Below are 7,486 nucleotides of genomic sequence, written 5' to 3' on the forward strand. Positions count from 1 at the left end.
AACATACTTTTCAACAATATACGAATAGTTAAAGTGCGTGGGTTAGCAAGTTTTCACCATCCCTTCGGCAATCAGTAGGCAGTCGGCAATCGTGCTGTGCTTCTTAATGCCGTGCGCCATGGCATTTTGCTGTGATTATTTTCTAGACTTAATTTCACTGCTTGCCTCCCTTTTTAAAATCCAAATTGTTTCTATTTATTTCCTTTCTAAAAGTATGTGGTGTGTTGTATTGTTTTCCCTTTGCAGTATGGTGCTTTCCTGGTGTCATTTATAAATTGTGGTGTGCCAATAGACATTTTCAGTACTAGTACATGCTCTAACCGATCTAAAACTCTTTCCTCTTCTCACTATGGCAGCTACTCTATTGAATATCTACATTTTTTGGGCCACTGAAAGAAAATGGCTTTATCCATTGGCGAAGTTACAAGAGGATGGCAATGTCTCCAAACCCTAAAGATGGCTTTTCAGTGAAAATTACGAACAGACATCGGGGTACATTGCTGCAGACTGTTGAGTCTGAAGCTGATGGAAGAGATGTTTGACTTCAATGCACAGGTAAATATCTTTTCTACATTTTACTTATCTAGACTTCCTTTTCCTCCGTACTCGGTCCTTTTTAGTTTGCTTTCATTTAAAATCTAATTTTTTGAAATTCTGGGTTAAACCAGATTTTCTCCCTCCCCACAACCATCAGTAGAGCATTATGTTGTGCCGTATGGTGCCGTGCGACATTACATTTTGCTGTATGGTTCCATTCCTAACGTTCCACCTCATTTTTATCTATCCTTTATTTAAAACTCTAATATTTTCCATTTCTGGGTTAAACCAGATTTCCCCCCTCCCCACAACCATCAGTAGAGCATTATGCTGTGCTGCATGGTGCCGTGCGACATTGCATTTTGCTGTATGGTTCCATTCCTAACGTTCCACCTTAATTTCATCTATCCTTTATTTAAATCCCTAATATTTTGAAATTCTGGGTTAAACCAGATTTCCCCCCTCCCCACAACCATCAGTAGAGCATTATGCTGTGCTGCATGGTGCCGTGCGACATTGCATTTTGCTGTATGGTTCCATTCCTAACGTTCCACCTTAATTTCATCTATCCTTTATTTAAAACCCTAATATTTTGAAATTCTGGGTTAAACCAGATTTCTTCCTCCCCACAACCATCAGTAGAGCATTATGTTGTGCTGTATGGTTCCATTCCTAATGTTCCACCTCCTTTTTCATCTAACCTTTATTTAAATCCGTAATATTTTGAAATTCTGGGTTAAACCAGATTTCCGCCTCCCCACAACCATCAGTAGAGCATTATGTTGTGCCGTATGGTGCCGTGCGACATGGCATTTTGCTGTATGGTTTTTTCCTTCTATTCAGTCTCTATTTACAGTTTGCGTTCATTTCAAATCCTTAGTTTATATTTGTAGGTTAAACCAGATTTCAATGCCCATCTAAAACCTTCATGGCATCCCTCCCCCCCTAAAACCTTCACTGCGTCCCTTCCCTCTAAAACCTTCATTGCGTCTCGTACCCCCTAAAATCTTCTGTGCATCCCATCCCCCTAAAACCTTCAGTGCATCCCGTATTAACTAAAACCTTCAGCGTGTCCCGTCCCATCCCCCTACAACCATCAGGAGAGCATTATGCTGTGTCGTGTGGTGCCGTGCGACATAGTATTTTGCTGTATGGTCGTTTCCTTCTATTCCATCTCTATTTACAGCTTGCGTTCATTTCAAATCCTTCGTTTATACTTGTAGGTTAAACCAGATTTCAATGCCCATCTAAAACCTTCATTGCGTCCCTTCCCTCTAAAACCTTCATTGCCTCCCGTACCCCCTAAAATCTTTGGTGCGTCCCGTACCCCCTAAAACCTTCACTGCTTCCCGTCCTGTCCCATCCCCCTACAACCGTCAGTAGAGCATCATGCTGGTTTAGCTTAATATCCAAAGGTATGTTGACCTCATGTCTTGGGTTTTCACCAATTTTGCATGCAAGTATTATGTTTACTAGTTTTTCTACTTTACCCTAGGGCAGCTTCTATATTAAATAATGAGATCTTTGGATACCTGAAAGAAAATGGTTTGCTTCATCCTTTGGCAAAGTCGAAAGAAGAAGTTAAAGTCCGGATCTTCTACTGTGGTGGACATTAAAATCGGTCATCAGAATCCAGTGCAGTGGACTTTTCTCTGAAGCTGCCGGGCAAGATATTATCTGACCTCTATGCATAGGTAACTATAGACATATATTAAATATTGTAGTCGATTACACTCAACAATACAAACTGTTCTTCGTCCCTAAAATTGTTAGTATGGCATCCTTGCTTATTTTGGGCTATGCTGTTTGGCACAGTACCACATGTTAGTATGGAGCGGTCTGCATTTGGAGCCAGTTCTGAGTCTCCTGGGGGTTGGCCAGTTCTGAGCTTGACACCTCGGAACTGTGCTCTGCCTCAGATTCCAATTCTGCAGACTGGGGACAGTTCTGAGTCTCTGGGGCTGGTCCAGCGCCCCATTTCTGATGCTTGATCATGCAGGCTGGAGTGCCTGTGGCTGGTTCCAGGTACTACCCGGCCGGGGGCACTTTGTCAGGTGTCAGTTTCTGAGTTCTCAGTTTACAGGTTCCAGTTTTGCGCCTTCAGTTATACTACTCAGCGCTGCGTTCTTGGCCCCAGATTCCAGTTCTGCAGCTGGTTCCAGTTATGAGTTTCCAAGGTTGGTTCCATTTATGAGTTTTTGTAGCTCGTCAAGGTTCTCAGTGCTTCAAGTACTGAGTGCTGAGCTGCAGATTCCATTTATGAGTTCTTAGCTTTGGATTCCATTTCTGCGTTCTGCTTCAGGTGCCAGCTCTTAGCATCCTTTGACCCATGTAGGGCACTTTATGTCATGAGTGCCGCCCAACCGGCCGCCAGATTTTTTTTCACCACGCCTTCTATTTTTCTACAGCATTTCTTCTCGTTGTAATAGTTTGTATTGTTGGGTGTAACCAGTTTTTAGAATCCTTTCATCCATCAGTAGAGCATACTGCTGTGCCATGCATCATGGCATTTTGTTAATTTCCAAATGTTCAGTCCATGTGGCATCATGCTTTGTGATGCTATACTGGAAGCTGCCTTCCTGGCAGTTTCAGTCCTATGTGAAGCTTGTTTTTCCTTAATATATTAAGGTTTCTATGACTATTTTGGTCATAAACTCACAAGTTTGGCATCATGCTTTGTGATGCTATACTGGAAGTTGCCTTCCTGGCAGTTTCAGTCCTATGTGCAGCTTGTTTTTCCTCAATATATAAAGGTTTCCATGACTATTTTGGTCATAAACTCACAAGTATGGCATCATGCTTTGTGATGCTATGCTGGAATCTGCCTTCCTCTAATATGCGAATAGCTTGTATTTTTGGGTGTAATCTATTATCAGCATCACTAATTCCGTTAGTATGGCGGCAGACTGTCTGATGCTTTGGTGTATGGCACCGTACAACTTGGTATTAACAGTTATGTGCTTACTGATGTTGGTACCCGATCCGGCTGCGTTTTCCTTGATCTCCTAATAGAGAACACCCAGCCATACAAACTATTTTCAGTGTCCTATGTCCAGCTTGTATTTTCTTAGAATCCAAAGGTTTTTCTGAACATTTTGATCATAAAACCAGAAGTACTGTATGGCATCATGCTTTGTGATGCTATACTGTAAGCGGCCTTCCTGGCAGTTTCTGTCCTATGTGCAGCTTGTTTTTCCTCAATATATAAAGGTTTCTATGACTATTTTGGTCATAAACTCACAAGTATGGCATCATGCTTTGTGATGCTATACTGGAAGCTGCCTTCCTGGCAGTTTCAGTCCTATGTGCAGCTTGTTTTTCCTCAATATATAAAGGTTTCCATGACTATTTTGGTCATAAACTCACAAGTATGGCATCATGCTTTGTGATGCTATGCTGAAAGTTGCCTTCCTGGCGAGTTCAGTCCTGGAATCTGCGTTCCTCTAATATGCGAACAGCTTGTATTTTTGGGTGTAATCTATTATCAGCATCCCTAATTCCGTTAGTATGGCGGCAGACTGTCTGATGCTTTGGCGTATGGCACCGTACAACTTGGTATTGACAGTTATGTGCTTACTGATGTTGGTACCCGATCCGGCTGCGTTTTCCTTGATCTCCTAATAGAAAACACCCAACCATACAAACTATTTTCAGTGTCCCTTAAACCGTAGCATCGTTCTGTGCCGTAAGGTGCGGCATTGTGCTTTATTGTTCCTGGTGTATTCCGTCCTATATTCAGCTTGTATTTCCTTCGAATCCAAAGGTTTTTATGAACATTTTGATCATAAAACCAGAAGAACTGTATGGCATCATGCTTTGTGATGCTATGCTTTAAATTGCTTTCCTGGCAGTTTCAGTCCTATGTGTAGCTTGTTTTTCCTCAATATGCAAAGGTTTCTACGAATATTTTGGTCCTAAAATCGCAAGTATGGCGGCATGCTTTGTGATGCTATTCTGTAAGCTGCCTTCCTGGCGCTTTCAGTCCTGGAATCTGCGTTCACCTAATATGCGAATAGCTTGTATTTTTGGGTGTAATCTATTATCCACATCCCTAATTCCATTAGTATGGCGGCAGACTGTCTGATGCTTTGGTGTATGGCACCGTACAACTTGGTATTAACAGTTATGTGCTTACTGATGTTGGTACCCGATCCGGCTGCGTTTTCCTTGATCTCCTAATAGAGAACACCCAGCCATACAAACTATTTTCAGTGTCCTATGTCCAGCTTGTATTTTCTTAGAATCCAAAGGTTTTTATGAACATTTTGATCATAAAACCAGAAGTACTGTATGGCATCATGCTTTGTGATACTATACTGTAAGCGGCCTTCCTAGCAGTTTCAGTCCTATGTGCAGCTAGTTTTTCCTTAATATATAAAGGTTTCTATGACTATTTTGGTCATAAACTCACAAGTATGGCATCATGCTTTGTGATGCTATGCTAAAAATTGCCCTCCTGGCAGTTTCAGTCCTATGTGCAGCTTGTTTTTCCTCAATATGCAAAGGTTTCTACGAATATTTCAGTCAAAAAAGCAAGTATGGCATCATGCTTTCCGATGCTATGCTGAAAATTGCCCTCCTGGCAGTTTCAGTCCTATGTGCAGCTTGTTTTTCCTCAATATGCAAAGGTTTCTACGAATATTTCAGTCAAAAAAGCAAGTATGGCATCATGCTTTGTGATGCTATGCGGTATGCTGCCTTCGTGGCAGTTTCAGTCCTATGTGCAGCTTGTTTTTCCTCAATATGCAAAGGTTTCTACGAATATTTCAGTCAAAAAAGCAAGTATGGCATCATGCTTTGTGATGCTATGCGGTATGCTGCCTTCGTGGCAGTTTCAGTCCTATGTGCAGCTTGTTTTTCCTCAATATGCAAAGGTTTCTACAAATATTTCAGTCAAAAAAGCAAGTATGGCATCATGCTTTGTGATGCTATGCGGTATGCTGCCTTCGTGGCAGTTTCAGTCCTATGTGCAGCTTGTTTTACCTCAATATGCAAAGGTTTCTATGACTATTTTGGCCATAAAATCACAAGTATGGCATCATGCTTTCCAATGCTATGCTGTAAATTGCTTTCCTGGTGCTTTCAGTCCTGGAATCTGCGTTCACCTAATATGCGAATAGCTTGTATTTTTGGGTGTAATCTATTATCAGCATCCCTAATTCCATTAGTATGGCGGCAGACTGTCTGATGCTTTGGCGTATGGCACCGTACAACTTGGTATTAACAGTTATGTGCTTACTGATGATGTCGGTACCCGATCCAGCTGCGTTTTCCTTGATCTAATAGAAAACACCCAGCCATACAAACTATTTTCAGTGTCCCTTAAACCGTAGCATCGTTCTGTGCCGTAAGGTGCGGCATTGTGCTTTATTGTTCCTGGTGTTTTCCGTCCTATGTTCAGCTTGTAATTCCTTCAAATCCAAAGGTTTTTATGAACATTTTGATCATAAAACAGAAGAACTGTATGGCATCGTGCTTTCCGATGCTATGCTGTAAATTGCCTTACTGGCAGTTTCAGTCCTATGTGCAGCTTGTTTTTCCTCAATATACAAAGGTTTCTATGAATATTTCAGTCAATCCAAAAATATGGCAGCATGATTTTTTGTGCTGTTACCTACCTTTTTAGATTTTTCCTTAATAGACTATGAAAAGATTTTCCCCATCTTGGCCGTTAAGTTTAGAATCACTGTTTATTCAGTTCTGTATGTTGACATCATTTAAGGCATTTTCCAATTTTACCTTTTAACTTTATTTTGTTTAGCGTTAAATATTATTGTTACCCCTTCTTATTTTAGGCAGCTACTCTTTTGGGTTCCTGAAAGAAAATGGTTTGCTTCATCCATTAGCAAAGCAGCAAGAAAGCCAATGTCTTCAATCACTGTGGAAATCATGGATGTCATGGTGGTGGACTTTACAAGCGTGTTTAAGGATTCAGTGCTGCAGATGTTTCTGATGCTGTACAAGAAATTTACGGATTTCAATGCACAGGTAAATATAGCATTACAGTCTTCCTTTCGTATCATCTATCCGATTTCGTGCTTGGTTACATTACTAATCTTATATGTATTTCAGAATGTAATGTCTCTAAAACTATGGTGTGGCATTGTGCCTTCATGAGGTTGTTCTTCCAACATCCAACATACTTTTCAACAATATACGAATAGTTTAAAGTGCGTGGGTTAGCAAGTTTTCACCATCCCTTCGGCAATCAGTAGGCAATCGGCAATCGTGCTGTGCTTCTTAATGCCGTGCGCCATGGCATTTTGCTGTGATTATTTTCTAGACTTAATTTCACTGCTTGCCTCCCTTTTTAAAATCCAAATTGTTTCTATTTTTTTCCTTTCTAAAAGTATGTGGTGTGTTGTATTGTTTTCCCTTTGCAGTATGGTGCTTTCCTGGTGTCATTTATAAATTGTGGTGTGCCAATAGACTTTTTCAGTACTAGTACATGCTCTAACCGATCTAAAACTCTTTCCTCTTCTCACTATGGCAGCTACTCTATTGAATATCTACATTTTTTGGGCCACTGAAAGAAAATGGCTTTATCCATTGGCGAAGTTACAAGAGGATGGCAATGTCTCCAAACCCTAAAGATGGCTTTTTAGTGAAAATTACGAACAGACATCGGGGTACATTGCTGCAGACTGTTGAGTCTGAAGCTGATGGAAGAGATGTTTGACTTCAATGCACAGGTAAATATCTTTTCTACATTTTACTTATCTAGACTTCCTTTTCCTCCGTACTCGGTCCTTTTTAGTTTGCTTTCATTTAAAATCTAATTTTTTGAAATTCTGGGTTAAACCAGATTTTCTCCCTCCCCACAACCATCAGTAGAGCATTATGTTGTGCCGTATGGTGCCGTGCGACATTACATTTTGCTGTATGGTTCCATTCCTAACGTTCCACCTTAATTTCATCTATCATTTATGTAAAACCCTAATATTTTGAA

At 40.7% G+C, this 7,486-nt stretch overlaps 1 long non-coding RNA gene across 1 annotated transcript; it reads left to right on the forward strand.

Moving 5' to 3' along the window:
- The first annotated feature begins 542 nt into the window (after positions 1-542).
- On the forward strand, positions 543-7,243 carry LOC146062583 (uncharacterized). The gene is made up of 4 exons (XR_014471407.1): positions 543-555; positions 2,033-2,231; positions 6,333-6,525; positions 7,031-7,243. It is a non-coding gene; the product is annotated as an uncharacterized LOC146062583 (long non-coding RNA).
- Positions 7,244-7,486: the final 243 nt, after the last annotated feature.

This window comes from Crinia signifera, chromosome 3, assembly GCF_055691185.1.
Source record: "Crinia signifera chromosome 3, ASM5569118v1, whole genome shotgun sequence".
Taxonomy (NCBI): Eukaryota; Metazoa; Chordata; class Amphibia; order Anura; family Myobatrachidae; genus Crinia; species Crinia signifera.